We start from the raw sequence: 14,054 nt of genomic DNA, 5'->3' as shown, positions 1-14,054 counted from the left end.
AAATGAAAACTCATACTAAAACTCATTAAAACGAATCTAAAATGAAGCATTTTTGAAAGACAAAAACTCCAAAGAAATTAAAAACACAACAGTCAGGACGAAATAAAAACGAACTATAATGAAACTCCCAAGATAAATCTAACCCTGGTGCGGTCCTAAGCATAAGAACATCTTACCCCCCCCCCCGCCTCCCACCAAGTGTGTAACTCCCATCCCACTCATAATCGCAGCACTTGTATGACATAAGCCTCATAAAGCTGAAGGCAGGCGGGTAATATTATTGTACCTTATCATCTGACAGGATTTCTTTATTCCTCAATTGTGTCCCAATTTTAGATCTCAGCTTCTTGAGTGGGAGGCAGGAAAAGTGTGTGTGTGTGTGTGTGTGTGTGTGTGTGTGTGTGTGTGTGTGTGTGTGTGTGTGTGTGTGTGTGGTGGTGGTGGGAAAGTGGTGCTAATTAGTGGGGGCCTCTCACTAGCTATCACAAGGGAAGCAATTTAGAGCCCGTGAGAGGGCAAAGCCCGATAGCGCGGACCCTTAAGGAGACTGGAGGGAAAAAAAAAAGCAAACCCCAAAAAAAATGAAGGTGACGCGTGGGGGCCAAAATAAACGTATTGTTTTGCAGCCCATCTCGGAGTAATCTTACACCAACACCTTGTGTCCAATAGTGTTTGTAGCCAATATTAGTGTGGGCGGCCGGCCAAAAAAGTCCAGCGGACGGCATCCTGTTATTGTGCGGCTAAAAAGCACAGCGAGGCGCACTCAAGGACATGCTGAGGGGTGCTGTATTGCACTGGCCTCTAGAGGGCGCTCTTGTGCGGTGCTTTCTGCTACTACCAATTAAGCTTTTGGATTAACCTGGCCCCTTTATGGCCGCCTCGCCCCACCCCACCCCACCCCGCCCGGCCTTTTTTCTTCTCAGGTGGTCTTTATTGCGCCGTAAGCCTTCAGGTCATTAAAATGAACCATCACGGTGGTAATTTTTTTAATTAATTACCCACATGTGAAGATGAGATGACATCATTGCTAGCCATCTAAAGCGCAAACATAATAAAGACAATTATTCATTTAATTGGCCGGTTTAGCAGTTTATTTGGTTTGACTTAAGAGTAATCAAGTGGTACGGCTGCGCACGATTAATGAGGCTCTTAATTGAAGGCGTGAAATGTTTTAATTGTGTGCGCCATCGAGCGAGGGATGTCCTGTTACGATTTGGGAACTGCATGTCATCAGAAAACGGTAAACACATTTTGGGGGATTCTCAAAGGTATCAATATCCATCTGCCAATCAATATTCAGAATTATTTGCTGAACTTTCAAAAATGACCATTCAAGGAGAGCAAGAAACAGTAAGTCTTGGAATGCTGCCATCTAGTGGCGATTGGTTATACTACAACTTAAAACTACAGTTGAGTCCTGCATAGTTTCAGTTCAGGTGACAATTTAATTTGCTGTTAATTTGAAAAAAAAAAAATACATTTACTGTTCTGTCAAAACACGTTAAAAGTATCTTAAAATGGAACAAGGCTTGAAGGTGAACAAATTGGAAGAACGTGAGCAGTCTACTTTCCCCCTCAACTGTCACAGATAAAAAAAAAAAAAAAAAAGCGGCTCTTTTGTGGCAGCCCTGAAACTTTGTGAGAATTGAACATCCCGAGCCCTCAGGCATCTCTTTGCTCGGTCGGGCTCCTCTTTTCCCCATTTGTGGAATTCCACTCCACAATGCTTAAATGTCTACTTAATATGCTTTAATGGCTGCTCTTTGGAGCCGGCCAGCACTTCATCACTTTTATACAGCGGCTTTATATAACACACTGTTAACTAGCGATGCCTCGCGGAGCAGCTTGTCTAGCAGCGGCCGGCCCGCCGTGATGGAGCTACCCGATGGCCATGCACAATGAGACAGTAAAAATGTGGAGCGAGGCCGCCTGCCCCGCCGCCATCGTCGTCCATATCAGTCGGTGCTGAATATTCATGAATCACGGTGTCATGACATGCTCTGTAATTGGCAGCAACATTAGTAATGACAGCGTCGCTATCAAGGCGCTGCATATTCATGCGGCGGCGCAATATTTCCTCACGCATGTGTTTTGTCTTTTTTTTTTTTTCCCCTCTTTCAGCCACTCTGTGTGGAAATGTATTCTGGAGCTGCAGGTGTCCCCTGCTGACACAATCATAGACCCCCACTCAAAAAAAAACAACAAAAAAAAAACATCCTTCAGATAAAGCAATGACTTTCTTTGATTAATAAAATGTAGAAATTTAATATGAGTGTCTCGTTCCAAAAAAAAAAAAAAAAAGTGTCTTTTCTAATTGGACAAATTGGAAGAAACTTGTACCAAACAAGCAAGTGGAACATTGGGATAACTTTTGTAACTAGAAAATGCTTCATTTTTGTTTCTGAAATCCACTCGCATCATGAAACATGACTTAATATTATGTCGTGTCCCCTGAAGCACCAAATCCAAAATGGACATTATTTATAGCCTACACGTTGGGTTGAAGACATGACCTACCATTCTGCTCCAAACTACCCATGCTGATGACTTAAACCAGAAGTGGTATGAAGTTAGCAGATGGCCAAAAATAACCCAAAATTGGTGGAGCCAATCTTTGAGGTTATTTATTCAATCTACAAAGTTTGGTTGAGCCACAAAATAACCCAATCTGCTCCAAATCCATCGCTAACCAACGAGCAGGTTCGGGAAAACAAGGCAGCATTCTTGGTCCGACTGAAGAAGTCACATGACTTCCCTCCAAGCGAGCAGAGTAAAAGCAATGTGTCGCTACTTTTAACCGCGTTTTGTCGGGCAAGCGGCGGCTTATTGCTCTCGCAGCTGTCAACGTGCAGGAAAATGATTGTGGCTTTGAAGCAATGGAATATGTATGGCCCGCCGGAATATTCCCGCTCCTCGTGAATATGAGAGCGCGTATTTGAATAGCGCGCGATCCGTCGCAAAGATTTGGGACAATAAGGATCCGAATGTTGATGCGCTTGGGTCGGGGGGCTCCCGCAGCGAGGATCTCCGAAACCGGCCCCCGGGCGAGTCGCACCATTTCTCATCAGCCCGAGAGCACCCGGCTCATTCGCCGAGGAGTCCGATACGGGCTCAACGCCGTGGAGAAATTGGATTACAAACAGGTAAATGCTTCATTTTTCCTCGGCGGCTGACAGTTATCCGGCGAATTCCTGGTCCCCGTGGTCATATTGCTTTATTTACCTGCCCGTGTTCATTTTTCACTGGAAGGAAGGAAGGAAGGGGGAGGCGCTGACATGTTTGCCTTGAATGACTGCCTGACGCTGACTTTTCCTTGTTTGCAACTCAAGGAATTCTTTCAACTTGGAATAAGATCATTGACTTTTTATGCTTTGGATACCTTCTAAAGACAGTTGGCTCAAACATTACACAATTAGGGCTCAAAAAGACAGACCAATCATTTGTGAGGGTTCTTTTTTTTTTTTTGGGGCAGAACAAAACAATCCAAAATATGTATGATATATTTTGGCACACAATTTTAGGAGGCTTGCACAAATTTTGGGGGTTATTTCATGCAAAAAAAAAAAAAAAACTTGGGTCAAATTGACCTATATACAGTTTGATCCCTTTTTGAGCCAAATTGGGTTATTTTGGATCCAACATTTTTTTTTTTACAGTACAAATAGGCCAAGTGTGGAATTAAACATCCAAGAATTCTTTGAAATTGTGTCTATGACTGAGCTGTTCTGTACTTCTAGTCGAATTCGGCCTAGACAGAATTTCTCCGTCCGTGACCCGTTCTGCTAGGCTGGGTGAAAATCCAGAGACATTTTCAAGTGAAAAAGAGCTTTAAGTCATGAAATGATGTCACGCACACTACAAAGCTTGGGCTGGGCTGGGCCCGTCCGTCCCTTACCTGTGGATCCTTCCAGACAACCCAGCCGGGTTCACGCTGAAATGTCACCGCTTTCTGTTGCTTCCCACCACATTTGAAGAATCTCATTATTCACAGCTTGTGTTTTTCTTATTTCTTCCATCTGTAAGAACATAGCAGGGTTCTGGAGGTGAACGGCAAAGGAGACCAATTAGCGGCATTGCGGCTTGACAGTAAAATGTAGGCTAGCTCAAAATCTATATGCCATCACACTTACCGATCCCAAAACTCGATGAACAAAAGAGACACTTTTCGCTCGATGCCGTAGAAGAGTTTTCTTAACGTAGAGCATCAAACAGAAGGCTATAAAAGACAATTGGTGGAATATAATTTGACATCCCTGTAAAATTACTTTTGCCGTGACGCTTTTTGGACATTTCTACAGTTGTGTAATCTTTTTAATCTTATTTCTACTGGTACTTGTTTTATTAAAAGCGAGGCAACACCAAAAAAAAAAAAAAAGTCTCGCCTTCCTCCATCATCCTTTTCTATTTGCTGTCATTTCCCAGCTCATATAGCCGGGCAGGCCGTAAACCTTTCCTTTGATAAAGGCGTCGGAGTCGGGAAGATGGAGAAGTTCAGGCGAATGGCAGTAAACTTTACAATCACCTTTGGGCTGTTGAAGTGCGAGGTAAAGGAAGAGCGAGCGCTCGGTGGCATCTCGGCGGCGGCTCCAACTATGCTCTCTCCCAAAGACTTGGCTGAACTCCGGGGCCTTGATTTGATTGGTGAAGCCTTGAATCATAAGCTTTAATTGCACCTGACATTTAAAGCTTCTCTCTGGTATTTAAAGCAGTGTACAGGTGTGGCTCATTACAGAGAGGGGAGGAAAAATGAGGGGTGAGGGTATGCGGAGGGGGGGGTGAGGGGGAGGAGGGTCAAGTTAAGATTTCTCTCATAGTTGGCACGCTTTAAGTCATGGCAGTGCCCGCAACGACACTTTGACTGGTGCTCGGTCAAAGCGCACGTCAATGAAAGATCATCGCAATGTTAACGGAAGCGCGAGGGGGGCTAGCGGGGGTCCACTGGTCCATTCGTAAGCGTTTTCTGAAGAATTTCTGGGGTTTATATTAAAAAAATTTTTTTTTTTTTTTTTAAAATCACTGTTTTCTGGAACCTCTATCCTTGGCCCCCCCATGAAAAAAGTCCTAGCACCGGCACTGGGAGTAAATTGAGATCCTGAATTTATAAGACCAAAACTTGATGCTCTGATGTTTAATCTGATAATACAGATGAATTTCTTTGGATTTAAAAAATACAAAGGAAGAGGACCTTAAAAAAATACATTGCAATGGCAATATTGAGTGCAAAAGATTTCAATGCAAGCTAAATGGGAGTCTGCTAATTTCCTCTATTGTTATTTTGAGGGAGGCATTTTTCTGCAACCTTTTTTTTTGAAAGCAAACAATAGCCCGTAGGCACGGCGGTGCAACGGGTCCCGGCCGGGATCCATGCGTCTGCGGGCGATGTGTGCCTTGTGCTGGCATCAGAAAAACAAAGCATATGTTGATTGTTAGCCAGGGTGTACATAGCATGTCCTGTTCACTCAGGCTCTCCCTGGTAGCGGCAAACTCCCAACTTTATTTCTCCGGGCTATCTGTCAGACCTCATTTAGCATTTAGGGACATGTGGATTCCCATGCACTGCAAAAAGGCAACAGACTTCACAAGGGCTATGGCTACTATCTGACCACTGATCTGTCAGACGCATTTGGAGAGCTGGATTGAGTTGATGGGGGGGGGGGGGGATTTAAAACGACCACTTTAATTATTATTATTATTTTTTTGTAATCTGACTTTAGCAAATATTTTGTAGTTTATTAATAAAATGTCATTTAAAAAATGCTCCCATAAGAATGTCACGCAATTTTATGAAGTAAAATAAAACCGAGGATGACATCATTACATATGCGAAAACATTTGAATTGAATGGTGGTTTTTTTATTATGCCATTTTTAATATATATGAATAATTAATTTGTCTTTAATGCTAGACAATATAAAATATACTCCTCCCTCATTTTTTGCAAAAGCAAAAAAATAAAAAATAAATCCTTTCGTGTAAATGTAATTTCTACTACAGCTGTCTCCTCCTTGTCTTTTCCCGTATGCAAGTGGCTACATTATGGCAGTGACATTTTCCGTCCTGACCTTATTTAGTGGGGATCGGGCTTTGACTGCTCGGGTTCATCTCCTCGGGATTATTGGAGCCATCGTGGTCAGATGGCAGCCAGCGCGGAAGACTGACGAGCTTGGAGGAATAGCAGATTGCAAAGGCAGAGGCGTGAAAATTCTACAGGAAGCATCTGCTAACTTTGCCGGAGTTTAATAAGGCGAGGCCAATCCAAACACCAATTGGCCTGGTGCGTTTACATACGTCTGGTGTAATTGACAAAAACACGTGCGTACCTGTAACTATTTAACCGGCCGAGTCAGCCCAGCCAAGTATCTCGGCTTGTATGACTGGGAGACATGAAATTCACTGTCATGACAGTCCCTGTCATTTTGCAGCATTTTATCTGGGCTGCAGCTCCTTCCTCTCACTCCACTGAGCTTTGTACTTCCTGGAGGCTGCGGCGGGCGGGTGGGCGGGCGGGCGGGGTTTGAGCCCAGTAGAGGTAGGGATGGGAGGGGGGCATGGGGGGAAACGTGTAACGAGCTCTGATGCTTATCTCGCCCCACCGTCATTCGGGGCCATTTTGGCTTTTTAATTGCTGATGATAATTAGTGTCATCATCATTGTTATCCTCATCAGGATGTCAGCCAGCCGCTGCTGTTCATTCATAAAAAAAAAAAAGGGGAAAAAAAATCCTGTCACTAATCCTGCTACTCCTGACATTGAAAGACTGTCAGACAATAATATTGAATCAATAATAAAAATATGTGCTAAGACTAAAAAAAGAGGGTTGCTAGCTCAGGATTTTGAGCAGTTACAAGATTGCATTAATTATTTATTCAAGATTGGATACATTTCATGTAAAATTCTTAGAATATGAGAATCTGGGTTCAAATCCTGGTAAGACTGAGTGGTAATGTCGATGCCGCTCTTAATTTAAGGTGTCGAGTAGTCCTGGAGGCTGCTGATACTCACTGTTGATACTTAAGGCAAATATTAATTGATAGGAAAATCTGACTAAAACCTCCTTGGCAGGAGTTACACATAGGTGAATTCATCAAACAGTATTTCACCATTATTTGAACCTTTCTCTTGCTAGCGTAATCTTAACAGCGTTAAGGGTAGTTAGCTAGCTAGCTACAGTTACACCCTGAAAATACATGTCCTCTGGGTACTACAATTTACAGAATAGCTTGGGGTCTTTCCTAAAATTCCCAAGTGTATTTTTTTCTTTTTTTCTTTTAAGTTCTTCTCAGTGGTGTGACAAATTTACAAGGCGTATTTATTTTTACTTTACGGGGGACTAATGTATTAGCGCTCCTGAGCGCCACTCAGCGACCTGGTGCCGTGTGGGGTCATTAGCAAGCTTTATTCAGTGTGTGTGTGTGTGTGTGTGTGTGTGTGTGTGTGTGTGTGTGTGTGTGTGTGTGTGTGTGTGTGTGTGTGTGTGTGTGTGTGTGTGTGTGCGCGCTAACCACATTAATGGTCACATTCACCCTACAGAGATGATGAAAAGGATTCTAAGCTCTTCCTAATACATCATGGCAGGGTGCATACTCGTGTATGTAATTCATTCTAAAATGTGGCCTTTAAATCTGTTGTTTGCCTGTTGTTCTTTTTTTTTTTTTTTTTACTTTTGGCTTTGAATTTATATATTTATTTCCCGCGTATGGCTTCCAGCGTACCGTAGCATTCAGCGCGGCCCCAGCAGCTAGCCCGGCCTCAAGTCGCTCAAACGTAAAATAAATCAGGGCACAAAAAAGGGAGCCTCCTCATTCCTGCAAAGGAGCAACCAAACAAGGAGGGACTTCAACTACCTTGGCAATAACAAATAGAAAGAAAGTGGCCCCAGACACCAACATTAAAAGTGATTAATCATCTCTGTTCTGCCTTTACTTTTCAAACAGAGGGATTGTCCGGCTATAAATCTTCAAAGATGTACATAAGAATCGCTTCCTAATGAAAGTGGGCTTTGTTCATTTGTCACCTTTAGACCCTTTCATTTAAATTACAAAACTTGTGACCTTGTGACTCGGAATATAGATCTCTGCTATTTTAGAGCCAAAGAGGAATTAATCCATAAATCTTGATAGTCGCTTTCGGTGTTCATTAAAAGGTCTCCACTGACGGCTCTCTTGCTAGCAAAGCAGATGGGCTGCTGTCAGGGCCTTTTTAGTCCAATGAAAAAGTGATTATGAGACCATTCTTATTACCCAATAGTTTAGTTGACTGAAAATGGCCAAACATTGAGGTTTTTTGTTTTTTTTTTCTCTGACGCAAACTATTCAAGACACGCATCAGTATATTCCACCACCAAAAAAAAAAAATCTTATTTCAATCTTTAGTTATACAAGCCACAACTGAGCCTAACCGTCCAATTGATGACAGCTTCTGATGTCATTGACTAGGCCACGCCCCTTTTAGGCACACATCCAATACCATACCACCAATACTACAGTACAGATATTATTATTCTTTAAAAATTCATATTCTGTTATTATATGTTCTTATACAATTCAGTGTTTTTTTTTAAGTATGGTCTTAAATGGTTTAATCTCATTTTAATTCATTTCAAAGGAGAATACTAATCAAACTAAAAATGGTTTGATCCATCAGGTTTAACTGAGTACGGCTGTTTTACTTGACGCACCTCCTCCGTTTTCAATGATTCCCCGCCTTCTCCGGAACAGAACGTCTCCTCTTTTCCCCGGCGCAGGAAGGTGGAACGGGAGGGGTCGTTAGCGCGGTCCCGGCGCTCGGGCCAAAGGGCCGCTATGGCTTTAAGTGCGCTCCTCGTGTGGTCGGAGCATCCCGAGCAGCCATCGCACTGATGCAAAGTGACAGGGACAGATGTGACATATCGGTTCCGACACACTTCCATACCACCAGTCACAGGCTCGGGGTGACTCACATCCCCCTGCTCTGGTCCTGTCCCCCCGCTGCAGGACAACACCACGATGCTCCAATGAACCTCGCCGTCGCCCGCACTGCTGCCAGGTATGGGGCTGCCACAGCCAATTACACTGAAGGGGTGCACCTAGTGGAGAGGGCAGAGACGCAGACGGGGCGGAGGGAGGGGGGGGGGGGGGGGGGCGAGGGAGGCGGGGGGTTCGTGGCGAGTGCACGGCGGGGATGTGATCGCAGGTAAATCCGACAAAAGCCACGTCCCTCTTTTCCCACTCTGTGTACGAGCCCTCTCGACCCGCCCGCCGCTTACTCACAGCTAGTTTGCACATAGTCACCGGCCGTTTAATATTTCATAAGCGTTTTTATGCGGCGGAGGAAGACGCTTCGAGAACAGAAGATGGAATTAGCCAATTCCAAATGGCCTTACTTATCTTTTAAATGTCACGCATCGGTCCGGCTTTGGGAGAATAAAGCGGTTAAGGGTAGAAATGTAAAAAAAAAAAAAAAAAAAAGGTATTCTGAATCATTTCATGAATAACCGAGATTTGAGGATCTCAACACATAAGCACCCCCTGATGTTTTGAAAGACGGAGGAGACGGCTCACTTTAAAAAAGTGGGAGAGGAGGGCCCCACGTGGCGAGGGGATTAGATGGAACGGATAATAAGAGCAACATTCCGGTTTGTCTTTCTCTCACACACCGGCCACCACTTTATTAGGTACACCCAAATAAGTCCAGCAATTGATCAATTGGAGATATTTGACATTTTTTTGTTCAGACGGTGGTGCTTTAAAAAAAAAAAAAAAAACGACGTTTGCTTTGGCCGTCAACTCACAATAAGTAGCAGAGAGCGGCGGCCATCTTAAAACATTTCAACCAATTTTTCAAGAGACGGAATATATTATATGCTGTATAAAACCGAGCTAGCAAATAATTTCCCGAAAATCACAACAGCCTCACGTTGAGGCTTCATTCTCTCCTCCGTCTCTCTCTCTCATCAGTCGTAGGTGTCAAATGAGAAAAAAAAAAAGACAGCGTGTCATTCATCTCGCGCTCCTCATTTGCTGTCCTCGCGCTCTCCTTTTTTTTTGATATGCCATCTCATTAGGTGCTATCGCTCCTCAACGGCGACATTAACAAACATTTGCCTTCCACAATTTTCAAAAGAGTCCCTCAGTCAGTGCCAGCGGGCCCCCGCGTGTGACACAAACAGGCGAGAGGGAAATTAGGTATGTCTGTTTCCTATTAATTACAATCCTGGGAAGTCTCCCATGGACACACTCGGGCCACTCTATTACGGAGAGAGGGGGGCGTTAGCTGATAAATTAATAATCCGCCTTGTCACCAGCCACAGATGAATGGCCCCTGGTGATTGATGCTGTTTTCTTTCATAGGGCAGGAATTTGATGTCAGAGCCAAATGTGTTATCAATGCCACGGGACCTTTTACCAACGCGTTTGGTAAAATGGATGATCAGAAGAACGCCGACATCTGTCAAAGGCCGCGCTATCGTCATGCCGGGCTATTCCAGGTAACTAACGGTGGGTCCCTAACGTCTCTGTCACTGTCCCTCGGCATCAGCCGCTCCTTAGCGGTTCATTAGCGGCGTGCCAAGAGAGGCTCAACAACAAGGCTGAGAGGTTTGCCCGTCCTTGGCAGAGGTTTATACCCTCCTTCCTTCCTTCCGTCATCTTTTGCTTATTTGCGCAAGGGTATTTCCACGACCTATCCTTCCCCCCCCCCTCTCGGCTACCCCCGAGTTCAATTGACTGGTTGCCATGCGCGTTAAACAGCCCGATGCCCGCGTGCCTGGGGTCGGGGGGGGGGACGGAATTGAAACCAGCTGAATTAATCTCCCGGAAAGAGCGGTGACAGGAGCCTGATTATGGGGAGTCCCTCGAACCGGGCCGGCCGCTTTGTGCCCTCCCCTCAGCAGCAAAGCAAAGGTTAATGCAGTCGTCTTGTTAGTTATACCCCGGCCGGCGCCTTCTTGTACGCATCTGCAACTTGGACACCTCAGCTTTGACGCTCATCTTTATCAATTCATTTGAATTAAGACCTGAGAATTTCTTGAAAGATCTCAAACGTATAAGAGTCAGTCAACATTTCCAGAATTTGTCGTTGAAAATCCCCCTGATGGTTGTTTTTTTTTCTAGTATCCCACTGTCAACCGTCAAAAAAAATGACTCCGCCGTACGCTTACAACTTGAGGCACTATAGGCATCGGGCCTAATTCATAACAGCCATTTATGATAATAAATACATGTCCAACAATCTCAAAATCCCCCCCCCCCCAACTAGCAACACCACCACCACCACCGTTGGCTGCCAGTCCTCCACCCGACTCTCGCTGATTTACAAATAGCTGATGGAGCAAGCAGCTGACAGAAATAAATGAGCTAATCTGATGGCTGTGTAGCACTTGCAGCCAGATATTAATTCATCAGGAGGCTGCAGAGTGCAGACAGATACAAATTCACGCTTTAATTATGTATGGGAGCAGTGCTAGGAACAGGAGACACCTCTACTAGGAGCAACTTTTAAAACCGCTTTGATCCCGTGCTTATTTTGGTTTTCCTTCTGATCCCATAATACCGCCCCCCCCCCCCTTTCTAGGCACACGCTCGCATGGGACATTCGATAATGAACAAGTGGAAAAATAACCTTTGCCACATTAAATGATACTGTTTTCGATTTGCAATTTTTACGAGCTCTTCCTGGAGCCTGTTTGATGTATTTTGTTCCCAGTCTCAAATGGCCCTCTGCCGACTGGCGGGCTTATCTAAATCAGTGGAGGCTTTATTGAAGGAGTGACCAGTGGGTATCTAAACAGAATGCAGGGTTATTGATTTCACAGAAGTGCTCTAATTGTTTCCACGAGACAAGGGCTTGTCGCAATGATTTGATTGATTAGCTTGATGTAGGTCTGCCTCCTCAAGACATCCCCCCCCCCCCCCCCCTCTGGCTAGTTAATCGCACTGTAATCCCAATACGCTGGTGTATTTCTAATCCATCATCATTATCAGGGCTGTGCTCAGCACAAGATTAGTCCATGGGAGACTTGTTTCTCCACTTTCACAATTTCTCAATATTAACTCAGAGCAGACTGCAGTTAGCCGTTTTCTGTCCCGATTTGATTTGCGGCTCATGGTTGATGCAAATGGGGCCAGATATCATTGAATTTATTTATTCATTTATTTTTTATTTTTTTTAATTATTTTTATTATATTAATTCATTTTTTAAATTATTGTTATTATTATTTTTATTTATTATTTATATATTCATTAATTCATTCATTTTTTATTTTTTCTATTGAAGCTAACTGAAACTACAGCATCTAAACACTGTGCAGAGATATTTTTCTTAAAAAAACTCAAATTTTGTTGGGGGTTTTTTGCGAGTCAGGAACGGATTAATGGTATCACCATTCATTTCAGTGGGGAAAGATGATTTGCCTTGGAACAAATGAAACTCACAAGTCGAGGCAGCACCGTATTTTCAAATCACAAGAACAGGGCAAAGTTTGAATGTCATTCCCTTTGTGTAAGTAGAAGGCATCGGAAGTAAAACGGAGGGAGAGCTCCTTGGTTGTCAAAGCGCTTCTTCAATTCAAGCCTCAGACGAACATCTCCCTTCAGGCACTGTGGCCAGGCTGACATGTGGCGTATGTCTGGGCGAGACCCTGCTAAAAGTCCCGTGGACATCAAATGAGCAGCCAGAGCCCGCAGCCTGAGAAAAGCAGAGAGGCGAGGAAGACGGCGAGGGGAAGCGGACAAAAAAAAAAAAGCAAAAGGGGGCTTCAAGTGTGAAGTGATGGAGCGAGACGCCGTGAGTGGCGGAGGCCGTGTGCCGCTTGCCGTCCTTGCCTGTGGTGGTGCTCTTCACTCGCGTGTCCGAGGAGAAACGGGGGGGGGCGGGGGTTCTCGGAGACTTAAAGAAGGGTCAGACCAGAGGGCTTTGTCACAACATGTGAAGGTGACACCTCAAAGGACCTGCCGACAGTTTTCCTGAAGGGAGAAAGGACTTGAACTGCTTCTCACAGTGACACTTGAGTTCAACCTCTCTCGACTCCGCTGGACACTTTGCCGGTTGGACTGATGTGTTTGAACGCTCCCTTTGTTCATTGGGTGCAGGCGCGGAATGGACTTCTGTATCGTTGTGGTTTTTCACGGCGCACGCAACGACTGCCATTCCCCCATTATGAGTCAGACGAACAAAGGAGGCGTCAGTGCGGCCTCCGCAATTATGCAATGAAAAAGATTTCTTCTCTACACTGGATGTTGCCAGTTCAGTCTTTGAGCCCACGTGTCTGAAGACAACTTGGTCTTCTAGATGAAGTGATAACAAAACACATCGGCAAAAGAGGAGAGGGGCCGTGCTGAAAAGAAATAATACACATTTTAAATAAATTTAAAGTGCGTTGAGGAATTTCACTTTGACAAAATTACTGCTTTGGGGCCATTTTGTATTGTCCTGGTACCAGAGAGCTAAGAATTAAGCTTCGGTTCAACAGAATTGATGCAAAAAAAGCCTTTTTGTGACACCTTTTGGGAATTTTGGCATCCACAAGTCGGATAAATGCCCGAAAGTATTCTCATGACTTTTTGTTTTTTTCCCCTCCCGAGTCTTTAGATGCTTCCTGAGACCTATTAAGAGAACCAACAGCAGTGGGTTAATATACCTCTGGAGATGTTTATCAGGCATAGTTAGATTGGAAGCGGCTGCATCTTCATCTGCATGTCTTCATCTTTTATGGCCCATGCGAGGCCTCCTGCTCCACTGCTACTCAGCCGCCATAAATGTTTAAAAAATGACCTTTGGTAACGAGTTTGTCATTGTTTGATTCAGAAATATCAACCGGGCCATTATGATGGCAGCTATGTTTTTTCCAATCAATATACAATAGTCTATTAATATTTAATTTTTGTATATGTCACTATGGTATAAGGGCAAAACGAGTCGGGGGTGTTGTGATACAACACCTGTTTATTTCCAAGCACTGAGAATATACTGGCATTTCAACGTGCGCGCGCATTAAATCTTGTTAAGTCAGCAATTTTGAGGAAGCTAACATGCTAACTTTACCATCAACACGCTAATGTTTTTATGCTAAACCGAC

The 14,054-nt window shown here is 44.1% G+C and overlaps 1 long non-coding RNA gene across 1 annotated transcript; it reads right to left on the bottom strand.

The window, feature by feature from the left end:
• Window positions 1–3,266: 3,266 nt before the first annotated feature.
• Window positions 3,267–8,942, bottom strand: LOC147051236 (uncharacterized). The gene is made up of 3 exons (XR_015067288.1): window positions 8,678–8,942; window positions 4,131–4,216; window positions 3,267–4,037 (listed from the first exon to the last, which is right to left on the bottom strand). It is a non-coding gene; the product is annotated as an uncharacterized LOC147051236 (long non-coding RNA).
• Window positions 8,943–14,054: the final 5,112 nt, after the last annotated feature.

This window comes from Syngnathus leptorhynchus, chromosome 9 (assembly GCF_054491065.1).
Source record: "Syngnathus leptorhynchus isolate UIUO chromosome 9, UIUO_Slep, whole genome shotgun sequence".
NCBI lineage: Eukaryota > Metazoa > Chordata > Actinopteri > Syngnathiformes > Syngnathidae > Syngnathus > Syngnathus leptorhynchus.
This window is presented reverse-complemented; position numbering and strand designations above follow the sequence as displayed.